This window comes from Carettochelys insculpta, chromosome 6, assembly GCF_033958435.1.
Source record: "Carettochelys insculpta isolate YL-2023 chromosome 6, ASM3395843v1, whole genome shotgun sequence".
Classification (NCBI taxonomy): Eukaryota; Metazoa; Chordata; order Testudines; family Carettochelyidae; genus Carettochelys; species Carettochelys insculpta.
The window spans coordinates 65,411,846-65,430,130 of record NC_134142.1 but is presented as its reverse complement, the minus strand read 5'-3'; the positions used below and the strand labels follow the sequence as shown (position 1 = coordinate 65,430,130).

General features: G+C 45.1%; 1 protein-coding gene across 1 annotated transcript in view; it reads right to left on the bottom strand.

Annotated features, from left to right (window-relative positions):
* Nucleotides 1–18,285, bottom strand: part of DPF3 (double PHD fingers 3) — a 215,845-nt gene that overhangs the window by 117,235 nt on the left and 80,325 nt on the right. The window lies entirely within an intron of this gene.

Below are 18,285 nucleotides of genomic sequence, written 5' to 3'. Positions count from 1 at the left end.
GATTCAGATTTCACAACTGGCTTTTTTATGAGCAGAATCAAAACCCAAAACCCAAACGACTAGAGCTTTGGAAAAGTGGAGATCTCCAGTGAGGGTTTGAGAATTGGGCCAAGCTCTGGTTCTGAAGGCTGACACTGTGAATAATAATTGACATTAAAAGGAAAAGCAACATTTTATTGGATCAGTAGTGGAAAACTTAATGGAAAACTTTGTTATTTTGTTTGTTTTAAGGTTGGACTTCCTTGGAAACACAATACAAGTAAATATGGCCAACTCTGATTTTTCATCAAATTTTTAAAGATATGAAACTAAAAGTATGTTTGAATGTAAGCATCTTCTCCAGTGCTTCCATCCAAGCATGGCAACTTATTGCTTAAGCACCAAAACCAAGAGTAATATTATTAATATCAGGGGTGTCAAAGGAGGTCAAGAGCCCATTGTGTATATAAAAACAAGTGAGAGCCAGCCTACCCCAAAGAACTTACAACCTAAAGAGACAGCATAGACAAAGGATGGGAAGGGAAACAGTGAACTGAAATGATATGCAAAACTCAGTGGACCAACCCAGTTTCATAGACCAAGTTTAATTATGAATAAAATAGTAAACAAACCACATTAAAAGAGAAAAGTAAATTCCATTTTAAAAATTCTTTTGGGTTTAATCATTGGCCACGTGTACACTACAGTCATCCTTCAAAAGATGATATTCCAGAATATCTTCTTTTGAAAGAGCATGTTCACTCACAAAAAAACAGGTCAAAAGATCAATCTGCTCTTTCAACAGAGAGCATCCATGCCACCCTTGCTCTTTCGAAAGAACGGGCTAGGGATCAAAAAATCTGGCTCCATGGGGATGGCTGTTTTGAAAAAAGGGCCTGCACAGTGCCTACACATGCTTTTTTTTGGAAGCAGCTTTCGAAAGGAGGTGCTCTTCCTAATCCAGGAGCAGAAGAGGTCTTCTGGAAGAAGAGACGTACTCTTTCGATTTCAACTCGAAAGAGTGCATTTTCTGCGTGGATGCTCTGTGTGTTCTTTCAAAAAAGGGCCCGATTTTCTGAAAGAACTTGCTAGTATAGACACGGTCATTTAGTGTAATTAGCAAACTGGGTTAGGGAAACCACTCATAAAATACGTATGACCTGTTCCTCATCTCTCTAAACACTGACGTTCCGCTGATACAATTACACTGACTTCAGGGAGCGTGTCACTGGTACAACTGCCTCATAACACAGGAGAGAATCAGGTCCTGTGATGTCCGTTAGGTCAATGTCCTCTTATATATTGAGAAACAAAGATTTGCTACTCATTAGAAACAGCCTGTTCTAACCTGACTGAAGTCCATGGATAAGACTCTATCCCTCCTTGCAATCTTTGTCTTTCTTGTCTTTTTTAAACTATAAATCTTTCAAGGCAGAGATAATCATATGCTATTTGTCTGCATGGTACGTAGCACAATGAGCCGCATCTGAGATGGGAGCTCTTTCGGCACTACTTTAGGACACGTAAATCATTGCTGATGGCTGTGATCCCAGGTTACCTCTTAGCTGTAGTGTACCTCTTCACATCCCTTAACAGTCCTCTTGAATACAGCAAAACCCAGGATGGCACAGAGCTAAAGCAGCAGCTCCATCCTGCTTTGGGTACAGGGTCCGATGAATGCTAATGATCTCTAGCTGCTAGAGTAGCTCCAAGATGGGTGTAACTTAGAGCATTCTTCAGCACCTGTCACATCTCCAAGGGATGGGAATCCCCCTTAAAAGCATACAGCCAGCCAGCCCCAGAAGGGATGACACTCCCTCATGACTGCCAGGAACTTAATGTCATTAAAATACAGCTCTTATATTTTTACCAGTCCTTAAGTATCAGCACTTTCAAACTGGGTTGGATCCAGCCCCACAGTCTTCTCTTCTGCATTCTCATTTCCCACTACAGCAGTGTTCATTACAAAACAACTCAGGTGTTAAGAAGAAAATAAAAAGAGAGATTACTAATGGTCTGAGAGAAACAAGCAGCCTTTTCTCTGGAGGTTTGCTAGGGTACCAAGCTATGCTTAAGTGCACAAAATTCACTGTCCTTCCCAAGAGCAGCAGAATGCCCACTGAGATTTTATTTTCTTTACTTCTTGGCTCTACTCTTATTTTAAGACCAAGTATCATTGCAAAGGCCAAGGAGTGCAACTGGAAAATACTTAAACCTGAAACTACTCAAGAAACCGACACTTGGCACTAGTGAGCTGCCTAAGTACCAGCCCCTTTCAAACCTTGGCACAATTTAAGAAAATAACGATAAATCAACTCCAGCAAGGCAAACTCAGCAAATAACGTGGATTCTCCCAATGGAGTCTGGAAATGAAGCAGCAAAGGGGCCTGGAGGTTCCTCATAGAAATGGACAGAGGTGACTCAATCATGCCAATACTGCTCTATCAGCTGCCTTTGACGCTGCTGATCATGCAGTCCTGCTGACTCAACTGCCTGTCTCGACACTCAGTAACAGAATTGTGCTATGCTGGCTATACTCATCTTTTTCCCAACAGATCCCCCAAAGACCCATGATGGGCAGCAGCTCCTCCTCCACGAGCTCTGACGTACAGAGTGCCTCAGGTCCCATCACCACCTCTGTTTAACAACCCCTGCAAAAGAACCTTAGGGGATATTGTGGAAGGACGTGGGCAGCAGTACTGTCAGCAGGACATTGACACGCAACTCTGTATAGCCATTTTCACCTCACACAGAATGCAGACTTTCAGGTAGCTTAGTGTACAAAAGGAGGATGCAAAGAAGGAAAAACTTCTGGCCCATCTAGAATTTAGGCAAGAATGAAGTGAAGCTGGAATCACAAAACACACGGAGGAACCGAGGAGCTAAGATAGTCCATTAGAACTCACACCTTCACTGACATGGACAATTAAATAGAAGCTGTCACCAAAACGACCTACCCTTGTCCCCAACTAGCAAGAAGACTCTATTCGATTCCTCCCGGAGGATGGCCCGTTCATCACCTCCAGCTGCACTACTGTGACTCACTCTACCCAGGCCAAGGCAAGTTCACAAAAGAGAAAAAAACTACTGCCTGATGTGGAAGCCCATCTCCTATGCAAAACAAGCTCAGCTTGCCATATTAGCACTAGCTCCTGGCCCAGATCTATTCTGATGTTCTCAATACTGATTTGCAGAGCCCAAAATGAGATAGAACCATGGCATTTCAGAAAATGCCTCCGCTTCCTAGAGCCATCACAGCAGCTGCAATTGTCTGTATCGTTGGGCTTCACAGAGCCCAAGAGTCATCTTAAGAGAGACAGAACCTTCTTACCAACAGGTTTCAGGCCCTGGAACACCACTACCCTTCTACCCTTCCCCTTTTCAGATAAGAGTCACACTTTTGTCTACCATTTGCAGACCTCTGTGATGACCTAAAGGCTACAGTTTCCTGTAGAATGTCTGCAGACCATTGTTGAGTGAACATGAAATTTGTGAAGTCCCAGGCTCTCTGCTTTACCCTCAGAGTCTGCTGTAGGATTTTCGGGTTATCAATCGTACTTGGCCCAGAAGCAGCAAAGGCAGTTTTGTTTTTTGTCTAAACTATCTAATTTATCAGCATTTCTACTGTCACCACAGTATTTAGGTACTGCATGCGGATTATAAAATCCATTGAGAAAAGAGGAGCACTCTGTCTTTGTTTAATTATGGTCTGTTACCCTCACACACACGCTCAGATACTTTTTCCTGCCAGGTTCTCTGGGGCAGGGGTGGGCAAACTTCAGTCCACAGGCCACATCCAGCCCATCAGTCATTTTAATCTGACCCTTGAGCCCCCAGTGGGAAGCAGGCTCTGGGGCTTGCCCTGCTCTGTGCATGCTATGGTTCTGCACAGTTCCCAAAGCAGTAGGTGTCCTATGCAAAGGGGCAGGCAGGGGACTCAGTGCACTGCCCACCAAATGCTGGCTCTGTAGCTCCCACTGGCTGGGGACCAAGACCAATGGGAGTTGCAGAATGGTGCTGTGGGGGGTGGACAGCACACAGTGTCTCCTGGCCATAGCTCTACATAGGACCCAGCCAGAAGGGAGACACACTGCTGCTTCTGGAAGCTATTTGAGGAAATAAGCACAGTCTGAAGCTGCACCCCAAGCACTCCCCAGTTCTGATCTCCCTCCTGCCCTCTGAACCCCTCAGTCACAGCCCAGAGCACCTTTCTGCACCCCAAACTCATCACCTGACCTATCCCAAAGCCCAGAGCCCCAGCCAGAGCCCTTACACACACACCACACTCCAATCCCCAGGCCCAGCCCAGAGCCTCCTCCCACACCCCAAACTCCTCACTGCTGGCCCCACTCCAGAACCTGCACCTCCCAACTGGAGCCTGTCTGCACCCCTACCCCAATTTTGTGAGCATTCAGGACACCCATATGTAACCCCAGAGGCGCTATGACCACTGACAAGGAAGAGCAAAGTCTCTGCTCTACAGCCTTGGTTGAGAGCCAGCTGGCTTTCAACTCATGTGGTGGAGCACAGGGCTTTAGCCCCTAAGGTTGTGGGTTTGTTCCCTTCTGCTGACAACCCAGGTCCATTGACCTAATGCATCCATGCTCTCGGGGCCATAGTTTACCCAACCTTGCTTTGAGGGATGCTAAGGCAGGGAAACGATGGCACCACAGAAGATCCTCAAATGATGCGTGAGGGCTTGAATATGAGTGAAGGCAAAGCAGGTGTTTCCAGCGAGGCCTGTGGAGTGACCTGGTCGGTCTGTAAAATGGGTTCGTTTAGTTTTTAAATATGAACCTGGCTTCTTTCACTTTGCCTCACACAACTGACGCATGCCTCCCAGACTTTCCTGCCTTCTGGGGCTCAGTACCCATGAAACATCCATCCCACTTCTACAGCTGCTGATTGGCTTTTTTTTTTTTTTTGCTCTGTGGGAGAAGGGGGAGTCTTATGCAACTTTCCACAGCACAGGAGTCAGCCATCTATTTTTAATCCGGCCATGATTTCTTAAGATATTTGCAACCTTCTGTTTGGATGCTGTACTGTCTGGGAGGAAAACAAAACAACAACAAAAATGCTCCCTACCTACTGTTTCAGTGGATAGAGTGTGGATATTTTAGTCTATAAAGGAGATTACAAAGTAGTATAAGGTTGTAGGAAAAATAATACATTTGTCTTATAGAAATGCCTGAACGTTCCATCAGAGTTGAAGCCCCATTGTGCGAGGATCTGAACATTGTGCCTGTCACAAGAGACTGGGAGGATGGGAAGTATCAGAAAATTGGTTACAGCTTACTGATTCAATGCCAACCAGCCCATGTATTAGAACAGCCAATGAGCTGCTCTAATTTACACCCTTGGCATAAGAACCTAATGAGCCTTAGGCTCGTGGAAGATCAGTGAAACGTGTATCCACATACCCTGACATGAGCCCACCCCAGCATGTTCCATAGGTTTTTTTGGCAGGAGACAGCTCCCCTTGTGGAGAGGAACTCTGATGGCCATTAATGGCAAGAATCCAGCGTCTCCTCTGACCCCCACACGCTTAGCGTGCTCGTCATTGTTCTGATTGTTTTTTAACATTCACAGGTTATGTTTTAATCCAGTTTGAAATTTCACATGCCACATGTAAACAAGCTGGCTGCACAACATAGTTACAAATGGAGGCACACGAGCACATGAAGCAGATTTGTTTAGTCCCACCATTGTTGTCAGGAAGGTGTATGTGCCCAGTAGCATCTCCATTTAACAGAAAGGATCATTGGCTATGATGCAGGATCATGCTTCCGGGCTGAATGCACACACTATCCAGCACCAATGCATTAACATTCAAGTTCGTTGGCTCGCCACTGCTGTTTCCTACATGTGAGGTAATGACTTTCATTGGTCAGCTGCCTTAGTTCAGAAGGTGAATTTCTTGGAATATTCAGGGACACTGGGCTTTGAACAGTACTAATTTATCCACATTGCCCCCTCCTCTATCCATCCATTCCCACTGGGAGTCAGGGCAGGTGGTATTCATACCACAAAACATGGGGTGTTTATACAGAATGTCTGTCTCTAGACTCTGTATAGGTCTATTAGACTCAGCACAGTGACCAATTAGGTTAAGCTCAGAGGTAGGTTCCTTGAACCCCTCTCTCTCTCTCTCTCTCTCTCTCGATACCCTGTTTTAAAGAGCCGTCATATCATCCAACTGAACTAACAACAGGTGAACAAGATAATAACCTAGACCCCTTTTGCAAATGAAGACAGCAACCAGCATTCAGACTGGGGATAACCTCTTCTGCTCTCTCTTCAATTACTAAAGATGTGAACTAGTGAAATCTTCAGCACCAAAAACAGATGATCGATGTCTGGTATCCAAAAGACATTTTTAAAGGAGGACTTCACAGTTCAAGCCACAGGGGTTCAGGAGCATAAGAAGTCTCCTTAGCTCTATGGAACTTAAATGTGATCACAAATCTAGGGTCAAATTCAGTAAAAAGCAAAGTCTTTCTATCTAATTCTCGCCATCTAGAATCCCCACACTGGGCTTATCTTTTCCATCTGGACAGCCCATAATGAGACGTACTTGGACCAGCAAGCTATATGGTCTGCTGGTCTGGTCTGTTTGGACAGTAGCAGACTTGAGTTCTAATTCTGGCTTTGACACAGATTCCCTCAGTGACCTTGTTCTTGGCAGTTAATCTCGCTTTGTCTCAGTTTCCCTATCTTCAATGTGGGGGCAATAGTACTGGTCTGCCTCCCTCACTGTAACCCCTCTTTGAAGATACAAGCTTTGATTCACTGTGAGTGAAAATTATTGGCCTACGATATACAGAAGAGCAGCCTAGACTCTTGGTTTTGAACTCTATTAAAGTTATTTACATGGTTGTAGTATGCTACTCAGGTAGAATGGCAGTGCTTGAATAGGTGTAAATAATGATGCTGGCTGCAGAGCACTGCAATTTTTTCTATTGGGCTTTCACATCATACAAAATTGTAATTATGCTAAAATTTCAGGTGCTTTCCCCAGCATAAGATTTTGAATGGACAGGTTAAAGGACATGATTTCCCACTGTTTCCTTTTACTACTCACTTTGCAACAATTCTTATATAGTGCAGCTTTATACTTGTTTTGCGCAGGTGAAAGTAATCACAGAAGAAGCAAGGCAATGAAGTGTCAGGCCGAAACTGCACCAATGCCACCAAGTGTGTGAGCAATTAGTGCTCCATAACCTGAGGCTGTCACACACACATGCTAAATATTTTGCAGGAAAAATACCGATAACCTAATGTGATCTTTGCTATCGAGTATTGTATTATCTAGACACTGAATAAAGCAACATAAACTTAATAATTAGAATTTAATTTGCCTCTGAGGTTAACCTTGGGAAAAGCAAAAAATTCAACCACAAACAAAAAATATTATAAAAACAGGCAAACAATTCTGAATAGAAATAATTTTCAGTTTCATTGTTGTGGTACAGCATAATTAATACAATAAACGTGAAACAATAAAACCTATTCCATTCAGCTATTATTACCACAACAACGAAGACTTGAGGCTGAAAATTAAATTTTCTGATCATTTAAAAATCATCCTTAGCTGTGATAATAAGGGTGATGCCTCTTCTATTTATTGCATCTTTTGATCACTCAGGGACAACTCTGTTTTTGATGTAACTCCAAAGACCTGAGTGAATTATCCTGGACGTGCATTTGACTTGCACTTAATCTAATATTGAAATAAAGCAAAAGAACATCATGAGGAAGATCTGGAATCAAATTTCCCTCTCTCCACCTTACAGTGATTTTATCTATAGGCAGAAGTCCAGCAAATAGTGGGTGTTCCCCTACCACAGCATTCTCACTGTTCCATCAAGTAGAATCTTAGAGATCAGAGATGGAAGAGAAATACTAGGTCATCTTGTGCTTGTACATGGCTGTTCCCAGCCGATAGAGAAATGAGGTGCATTAACAGTGCACGCTGGAGAATTCAGAGTTCTAGTACAGGAACTTCTGCATGCCAGAGTTGGATCCACTGCCCATTCCAGGCAGGGCCTGCGGGATTTTTGCATGTACACAAAGAGAAAACTCAGAGGTTCTTTAAGCACCTTAAAAGCACCTGTGTACTTATGTCACTAGGTATATGTAATGCGTTCCATTGGAGTTGGCTGGTGCAAATCGAGAAGTATTGCACAAACACACCACATCTTGAAAATCCTTTTGTAACCACCCACAAGCAGACTTGAATCTGGGGCCTCTGGACCTTAGTACAGGAACTATTACCATTTGAGCTAAAAGCCAGCTGGCTCTCAGCTAAGGCTGCAGAGGAGACTCAAGATGCATCTACCCCAGGGTAGAAAATTGATTTCCGATATGCAGTTCTAGCCACACCATTAGCGTAGCTCGAATCGACATATCAGAATCAACTTTCTCAATGTGTGTAAATCAGGGGTCTTCAGGCTCACGCCAACATCCCATACTCCACGTTGCGTGGAGTACCTGGGTCGACAGCCAAGCTCAGAGAGATCAGTTTGGCTGCATCTTAACACACATGACAAAACCGAACTCTGGAAGATTGAGTGCGGCATGGTTCGTCAGCCAGTAAGTATACATTTACCCTGAATCTTTCTCTGCATAAGTGGCCTAGGTGCTACTGCATGGGACTGTGAACCACACCTAGATGTGTGGGCTACGCTGACATCAATTAAAGTCAGTGGGTTTTTTTTGTGCTGGTACTTGCCAGTACTGAGCACCAGCACCGTGGCAGCCCCAGTCATAAGATTGGCTGTGGGGTTGGTGGCAGGGAGCCAGCTGAGTACCAGCTCCTCTTTTTTTTTTTTTAATAGAAAGAAAGCACTGATCAAAGTCAACAAAAATTAAGTTGTGAAGACTCTCTAACCCCTTTTAACAAATGAGGACACTGAGGCATAGAGATGCCAAATGATTTGCCCAAGGCCATATATGAAATAAGTTGCTGAGCTACGATTAGAACACATTTCTCCTGGCTCCCAGTCTAGGGCCTCCTCCTCAATTCAGAGTCCCCTCCTTCTAAGAAACTTATGAGGGCCCATTCCACAACAGAAAACCAGTTCAGGATTTTCTTTGCTGTACTCCACAAAAACACTCCTTGTGGCCACTGAAATATAGCTCAAGTCCTTTAACACCAAAATCAGTTTCAGGAATGATGGAGCAAGGCACAACTCTGCAGTTCATTCTGACCTCACTAGCATAGCTTGGAGAGTGAAAAATCAAAGATAAGCCCCAAACTGGTACCCAGCTGCATTCTGAGTTTCCTACCCATTTCATTGGTAATGGCATGGAAACATGGATCTGAATGATCCATAATTTGGGCCGGGAAAAGACAAGCAACTAGATGAAGGGAAAGACCCAAGGGAGTCAATTCTCGAAGCCAGGAGGGGTCACAGAAAAATAGGAGAGAAAGGATAACCCATACCCCTAAAGTGATGGCTCGTCTTTAACACATGGCTTCTGCTCCCATCAGTATTTCTTCCTGGACAGGTTATCTCAGGAATTTATGCTTTCCAATAATTACCTTTCAAAGGCCTTCCACTTATCTTGCAAGAGGAATTCACTAGTAACCTGACCTGCATTGCTCATACTATTGCCTTCCACCTCTTCTAACCTTTCACCTTATCTCGCAAGGCAAAAGCAGATGGCTCCTTCTAGACTTGCAGTGCTGGCTCAGCAAGGGTTGGTGAAGTTGATGAAAAGGAGAGTTTTAATGCTATACAAATACTGATGAGTTTGAGGGCACAAGCTGTAAAGTGTTGCCAGAGGGTTAAAACACCTCCCGAAGTTGTGCTACGTTACTCAGAGCCGAAGAATGAACAAGGTATTGAACAATCAAAAGAGCCATTTTAATCTCAGGGCAAGTTTTATTATTTTACTGCTATTGTTCTCTGAGACAGTCAATGTGTGTTTTATTAACCCTTGTTGGACCCTACGTCCACGCTCTCTGCTTCTCTCTTACCATCCCCCATCTTTCTCTGTCTCTCTCCCCCCACATAATCAATTTCCCTCTCTGTCCTCCCAGATTCTAATTTACCACCAGTCACTGGAGCATTAGGATCAGGGTATGTGCTTCTTGCCATCATTCTGGGGAATGGAGAAAATGTTTTCTTCTAAATCTGCCCTGCTGCCTACTCTGGGAGTTATCTGGAATCATCAAATACAATTTATCAAAAAGACAATCAAAGCATGGAAAACAGAAGGGGTTCTATTACAATGTAGACTGCTACCAGCTCATGAATGCATAGTAAGTCCAAAGAAATACAAGGGATCGAACCCTGAGCACAGCGTAGACCTAGTGAGAGGATCATTGCTACCTCTGACAGATACCTCTGGGTTACTCCTCTCAGCCTCAATAAGAGCTTTGCTGTGGCTACGCTATGAACCTGTTCCCTGGCATGCCAGCTTGCCTGCCCTATCAGCAAATTCCCCAGGACTCTGCTATTGCAAACCTGGCCTTGCAGTAACAACCAGTGAACCCCAATTGCCAACTCCCCCAGAAACACCTCTCTGCAGCATCTAAGCCATCTCATAGTGCAGTCACAGAAGTTAAGTCCCTTCTTCCAGAATGACCAAAAGCACTTCAGCCTGCTACGTTAGACTCCCTCTCCACTTTAACGCACAGCACAGAGATGGTTTGTAATAAGAATGAATTTATTAACAAAGAACAGAGATTTAAGTGATAAAAGCTAAGAATGACAGACAGGTGTGGTTACAAATAAAACAAAGCATTTCTCCGAGTGAGTACAAATTAATTTCAGCAAGGTACAATCTTTGTCTAAGCAGGTTTCTCACCTATAGTTATGTTCCAGCTACTCTTGCCTCCAAAGCTTAAGAGGATCCACTTTTCAAGAACTCAACAAGTGCTTCTCCCTGTTACTCCCTAGGTCAGGGGTTGGCAACCAAAACAACAAAAAGAGACATTTTTTTCCATTTTGGTAAAAACCTCAATAATTCAAGTGCCACAATACACGTGAATACGAGACAGTCCTTAATGAATAACATCAAGCCATACTGTTTCTAAATGCTATTTTCAAAACAGTGCACACACAATGATTTGTAACATGATACATGTTTACTACTGTCTCTCGAGACGAAAAAGGGCCACAGATATCACCCTAAGGTGGTTAGCAGGGAGGATTTGTCACACCTGCTTTCTGGCATCTCCTTGCAGTCACCTCAGTTCCAAATGTACTGACTTCTGTCTTTCCTTTGGATTCAACCAGGGTGACCAAGAGGGGGATGTTGCCACTTGGGCCATGCGCTTGCTCCAAACACTAGCCCATGTAAGAAGGTGCCATAGATCCTCACCACCGCTGCTAACCACCACCTCTCGAGATGAAAAGGGACCATAGACATGTTTACTGCAGGATGGTCACCAACTTTTTACATGCCCTATTTCCTCACACTTTACATGTGTGTTTGTACCACTGTCCTCCTGAATTTCACTCCTGAACCTTCCCTCTCTCTGGAGGACACTGGGGAGAGTTATCCAACATTTCGAGATCACACATAGTTTGTTATTTAGATATGAGTTGTGCGTTTTGGAACTTTTAGACATTCACCATTTATCAACAGTCATCAAGAAGGTTTGCTTGTTGTTTTTTAACTTTGGAATTACAGCGTCGGGAGCCACAAAGGAGTCCTCAAAGAGCTGCATGTGGCTCCGGAAACACAGGTTGCAAGCTGCTGCCCTTGGTGGTGGATGACTCAAATGTCTCTTTGTCCTCCTTATACTACTTTAAAGTTCATGGTCTCTATTGCAAGAACCAGCAGTGCTTTCTGAGTTGCAGCTGCCCTCTCCATTGAGATTATTAAGCAGTCATCTCTCCTACCTGCTAGCTCAAGGGTTTACATTCATATGTACTTTCCATTGTCTTCTACAATCAGACAAATAAATACACACTCCTTTCTTTAGGCCAAGCTAGGCTTTATGCATTATTGCCTACCAAAACACATTGCAAGGACATATTTCCAGCGGGGGAAGGAAGGGGCCCAGCCCCAGCCTCCCTGGCCCCAGAGAATGGGCAGGGCTTGCAGTGTAGGGCTGAAGCCCAGGCTGCCCCAGGAGATGGGGCCAACCAGGCAGTTTAGGAAGGCATTGTCTTCTCTGCCTCATATACCCACAGCCTATGCTCAGCACCTTTCAGATACACGTTATGGCAACAGTGTGTTGGGGCAATGAGTGTGTCAGGTCAGAGGTGAGTTATAACATGGTATGCCCTCTGCCCATTGGCACTGAGAAGTTTCCAGAGTCACACAGATCTCTCTCTCTCTCTTTCTCTCTCTCCTTTATGCTTTGGCAATACTTGCTTGCCATGCCCATAGAGTCTTAAAGCACTGAACTGACACTGGGTGAACCTTTGCCTTCTGTGCATGTGCTCTGGCCTGGTTGTATCAGTTTCAGTAAACAACACATGTAATTTTTAGTCATGTAACAACCTTTGAAACGCCATCCAACACACACACACACACACACACACATACTCTCAGTGATCCTGGAACTAGGGGTGCTACTGTACCCCACAACTTGAAGTAGTAACAACACACACCAAATAGGTGGTTTCCATCAGCAGTACCCCCACTGTTACAATTGTTTCAACATACCTGCACACACTCCTTTATACACTCCCTCATCCATTGGACCAGTACTGTGCCACAAGAAAACCAGCTGGGAGGGCGGGGAGGGGAGGGGAGGGTTACTCCAATAGGTGCGAAATCCCACCCGTGCTTTGCCACGGTCTGACTTTATGTTCAGAATTAACCTATTTCAAAGCACAGAGTTCTCTCTCTTCTGAAAAAGGAGGAACAGGAGAACAACCACATTCCAAGCATCTGGGACAATAATTCAACTGCCACAACCATCCTCTGGGAACAAAAGGGGTGGGAAACAAGCTTGTCACCAACCAATTTAAAACAACCTATCCATCCTTGGTCCACTCTATCTCAGGGGACAGATCCAAATCCTTGCTCCCTTTCTCCCTTCCACACACATCCTCTCGCCATACCCCCTTGCCCCCCCATCATTTGCCCAGGATGAATGAGCAGAAGGAATGTCTGAGCACAGATGCCTCCTGACCACGGAGAGGGAAGTCAGTCACCTCTGCAGTTCTTCCCGCTTCGCTGAGACCCTCTGAAGGAGCCACTGCAGGTCTGTGCAGGTGCAGAGGCCACATAAGGAGAATGTGGGAGACAAAGGGCGTGCATTAGCCCCCATCCCCTCCCGCTAGCAAAAAAAGATAAAACGCAACCTCATGTTCTATTAAGTTTTCCATTGCCCCCTCTTCACTGAGGAGCTATTCCTGTTGAGGGAGTCCAGGAGATTTGAGGAGCAAGAGGTAATGGACGCCCTCGGCACATGGCTACAATAGAGGAGGAAGGTGCTCGGTGGAAAAGAAGGGAACCTTGGAGATGGGCCAAAGGCACAGGGTCTCTGCACAGGTCTGGCTCTGCCAAATCTAGCAATTTTATCTCTGTTCTCACAACTCTTGATATTTCCCTTAAAGCCCAATTGCTGGAATAAAGAGCCTGAGTGAGACCCTCAGGCATTGTTAACTATCAAGTGAGTTTCTAGCTCACACAGTGGCAGAGAAAAGCTAGAAAACATAACCCTGGGGCCCCCTAAAGGCTCAGGAGCCAGAAGGCAAAACGTTAAATTTTTTCAAAGCTTCATTATTCATAAGCCAAACTCCTGATTGGAGAGGAGGGGGCATTCTGATTCATGAATGCTTGTGATTGGCAATACTGCAGATTACCATTTGCCTCCAGGGTCTTGAGGTTTGGCAGGGCCATAGCGGGCAAACACTGACCCTCTCCCCTCAGACTGAACAATTTGAGGGGAATTCTGCAAGAAGAGTTTTGCCGAGGTTGCCTTCCAGGCTTCCTCCTGCTGGATATTTCTTAATAATGACTTGTATAGCTGCACGTAATGGATTGCACACAGATATGAAGACCATGAGCCAAATTCTCGATTGCCCTGCACCTTGCAGAGTCATTTACATTAGGGCAAAGTAACTTTAAAGCACCACCACATCAGAGTGGGAATATTGTTACACGTGCTTTGCACTGGCACCAGTGATGATGTGGTAAAAGGGAGAATTCGGCCCAAGGGTCCCATACTAAAGTTATTCAAGATCAAGAACTCAACCTCAAATGGCTGAAGAGAAGAGGCCAGATTGTCCATGTCCACACACATCAGTTACTCACCTACAGCACAAAGTGCAAGTACAGTCCCAGTAAAATGTAACCACTCTGTTTTCAAATTTTTATTCCCTCTCTCACTCCCTTTGCGCAGATGAGCACAGCCAGTACAACACAATGAAGCCCCAGGCCCAATGGAAAGGGAGAACAACAGCAAAAACATTGATCTGCACTCATCCATGAGGTCACCCTACCGACTTTACTAGAGTTCCTGAGGGAATAATGTTGCGCACTGTTTTTATATAAGGATGTGAAGAATCTCCAGACAGGAAAGAATTTTTTGACCTCCGACTCTGCCCCATATACAGTAGCTTTCATCCTCTTACTTGGCCTCTTTGCATCCTCTCACTCAGGCTCACGTGGTCCACCATATCACAATGGGCAACAGTGGGCACACACACACTAAAGACAAGCCAATCTACTTTTCATTGCAGTGTTCACAACACCACTGGGAACCTTATGAGAGGAGGCGTGACCCCAGCTGCAGCTGGAGTGGAAGCTATACTGCATTGCGATGTGTGGCTGTCACAAGGTTGTCAATCTGAAGCACTGAATATTCATGCTCAGAACCCAGAAATTCCAGATTCATGCCACCACTAAATGGATCCAGTTGAGAGCTGGGAGAACATGCCAGTTATTTTGTGGATTCAACCTCCGACTCCCTTAGCAGTTAAAGTTATCATGGCTGGGGGCAATTCCAGCTCCAAAACATGGGGACTTTTCCATTGGGAATGGAATCATCGGGGGTGGGCAGAAATTATCGTGGCTTAATTTTAGGCCTTATTCAGAGTGCTGCTGAATTCTCCAAGCTCCCAGTGAGTGTGGTGGTATACAGCACTTCTCAGTATCAGACTTCTTGGCTGGAGGAGTGCTAAGCAGATGGCAAACCGCTTCTCCACACCATCAGACAAACACACATTAGTCATACTTTGAATCATTCTCTGAATAAGCAGAGTGACAGCTGAGAGCACCATGTGACCTGATGAAGCACAGAATGTTTTCCAGGAAGTCAAAAAACTCATCACATCTCAGATGGGCAAAATCTATTATATAAACCCGTAACAACTTGTGGCACTTTGCAAATAACACATGGTTCTGGTGGTGCCTGCTGGTTTGGTCATAGCTTCTCTCTTTCTGATTTACAAACAAGAATGCCGAACAAATAAACCACAGCATCTGGGATCCCTCTTTATTCTTCCAAATGGCCACGGGGAATGGTAGAAATAGATGGAAAAGGGGAAAATGCTCCACCATGCCAGCAATCAGAAAGACTAGAAGGAAGAAGAAATTCCAGTTTCAAAGAGCCACAAAACAAGCATGGCCTAATGATCTGACATTGCCATGAGATGTTTGCGTATAGCTTACCATCAATATGTGATATGTGCTGCAATAGGAAAAACAACAAAGCAATAAAGGCATCATGACACAATGTCAGGATGCTGCTTGACAAAGGTGATTTTTGTGGCTCCTCTTGTGAATCCAACCAACAACAAAATGTCTCCACAAGTTTAAGAGAATATATATTACTGTATTGGGTCACTGCCCATTCTGGCAGAAAAGGGATTAATGCAGGCTGGAGGGACCCTGTACAAACACCCCAGCCAATGAAGAAGGGACTTCTAGGGGGGCCAATCGGAAGACAGCTTGCTGGAGCAGTCCTCTATATTAGGAGCTGCTCAGCAGAGCTGAGGCAGTTGGAGCCTGACCATGGAAAGTGCAGGACCAGCTCCCAATAAGAAGCACCTTGGACAGAGCAGTGCTAGGGAGGCCCTGGGGAATGGGAGGGAGGTTCCAGTCTGTCACTGCCAGACTGCTGGCCCTCATATAAAGGCCTGAAAGGTGAAAGGGGGCATGGAGAAGTGACTGAGGGAAAGTGTGACAGTTAAAGGAGGGCAGGACAAGATTGCACCAGAGGATCCCTGGACCAGGACTTAGATTAGAGGGTGGGCCTGAGTTCCTCCCCTTGTACTGCACTTAGCTACACCTAAGAGTGGACTTTATGAGCTGTGGCTTGCCCCTGAAATGAGGAGCTAGATGGAGGCTGTAGCTGGCTACAGTGGTGGATGTATGGAGGCAGGAGTGCTGCTACTCCAGGAAGTGGGTGAGAGACTTTAGTGGACACAGCCAGAGGGCAGTATCCTGAAGGGGATGCCATGATCTGGGGAGTGACGTGGGTCCAAAAACCAGAGCATGCATACAGCAGGGAGTGACAGCACACCAGACAGGCAAAGGCACCCTGCTGAAGCTAATTCCCAAGGTAACCAGCAGGCAGCACCATGGTGGTCAGTTTCCCCACTGTGACAATTACACAGGCATCACACATAACAAGTATTTTTAGGGTTGCTATCTCTGATGTTTTTTGGTTTGACTGGTTTACTTCAGATGAGTTGCTGGAACTTTGGTTTAGCTTTTATAAGCAGAGGATGGCTGTGCTTATTTTCTGTTATGTAGTCTTACATACTATGGCTGGAGATTTTTTTGTGGGGAATCTGAAGAACTGGAGGAGCCTATTTTTGATTCTTGTTTTACTGTTTTGAGAGAAAGATTTAGTCAAAACAGATGACAGCAGTTATGGTCCTTTCTTTCCAATGATCTGACTTTTGATCTAAGAAGGCAAAATGTATAAAGTGCCACCTACAGAACATACTCAGACAGGGGTGGGAAAATCCTGCCTGGGGGCCAGATCCACTCTGTCAAACATTTCTTTCTGGCCCACCCGGCTGATTAGCAGAGTGTGCAACCTTACAGGCGGCAGCATGTGTTCAGCATGTTCCGTCTGCAGCTGAGCTGCTTCTCGGATTCTCTGGCTAGCTCTGCAGGGAGGGGTGCAGGGGAGAGGACAGTACTGAAGTCAAGATATCCCCCTGTCCCTGTACCCCATCTCTGCAGAGCAGGGATCAGGGAGAGGGAGACACATAGCAGAGCTGCTCCACTCTGAAGCATAGGGGGTAAGCGAGCAGGAGTGCAAAGCAGGGGCAGGGGGAGACAATGGAGCAGGAGAGATTTCCCTTAAAGAGACAGAGGGAGGCTTCTCTCAGAAACTTACCCAGCAGCAGCTAGCACACACACTCTGTGCCTGTCACACATACCCAGTCTGTACCGCACACACATAGTCACTGTCTCACATATACTGGAGCACAAACTCAATCTGTGTCACAAAGTCTGTTGCTCTCACAGTGTTTCTCTTTCATACTCACTTACTCTGTCTCTCTCTCTGCAGCCCTCAGTCCCATGCCTTCCTGGGGGCCCAGAGCCAGCCCAAAACCAGTACCAAAACTCAAGGAGTGGCCCCCTGCAAAAAGTATTGCCCACCCCATACTAAGAGAATGAACCTCCAGTTCCTAGGCAGCTGCTGTACAGCTGTGTTCTTAGTCCATCCTCTCAGAAGAACTTCTACATCCCATCCCATTCCATCCTTCACAGCTCATCCATCAGACTCCTCTGCTTCATCAGTCAGCTGATGAGGCTTCTCAATGGGTGAGGTGCATCCAAAAGCAGAGAAACAGCTGGAAACATCTGCAGCAGCTGGAAGGCACCTGTGGCAGAATCCCTAGAGGATTTAAAGTGGCATGCTCCGTGTGTGTGATTACACTTCATTATAGGTTGGCAGGTTTCTAAACTTTTTAATGTACAAAGATGGACACATTTTCAAAACTTTCTGCTGCAGGGTATATGTGGGGGATTTTATTTACAGGTTTGTGTTTTGTGTGGATCAGAGATGCGCATTGTACAGCTTGATACAATATTGCAGGAAAGCCCCCATGGAATGCAGTCCTTTTGAAGGAAGAGAGCTCACCCCAAGTTGGTACTTTTTAAAATGGCATTGTGGTTAGAAGAATATCATCGAGAAATAGTTCCATTGAAAAAAAAGTCCATATTACTGTAAACATCTGCTTCCTTCAGATTACTATCCAGTTTGTACTATAGTCTGCTCTGCAGAGCCAAACATTGCATTAGGAAAAAAAAACAACTGATGATTGTCATATAAAGTCTGATTCCAGACTCATCATGCCAAAAGAGGAGGTATGAAGCAGGGGGCTCGGGGAGGAAGAAATCAACTTAATTTTTAGTCACACAATAGGACTA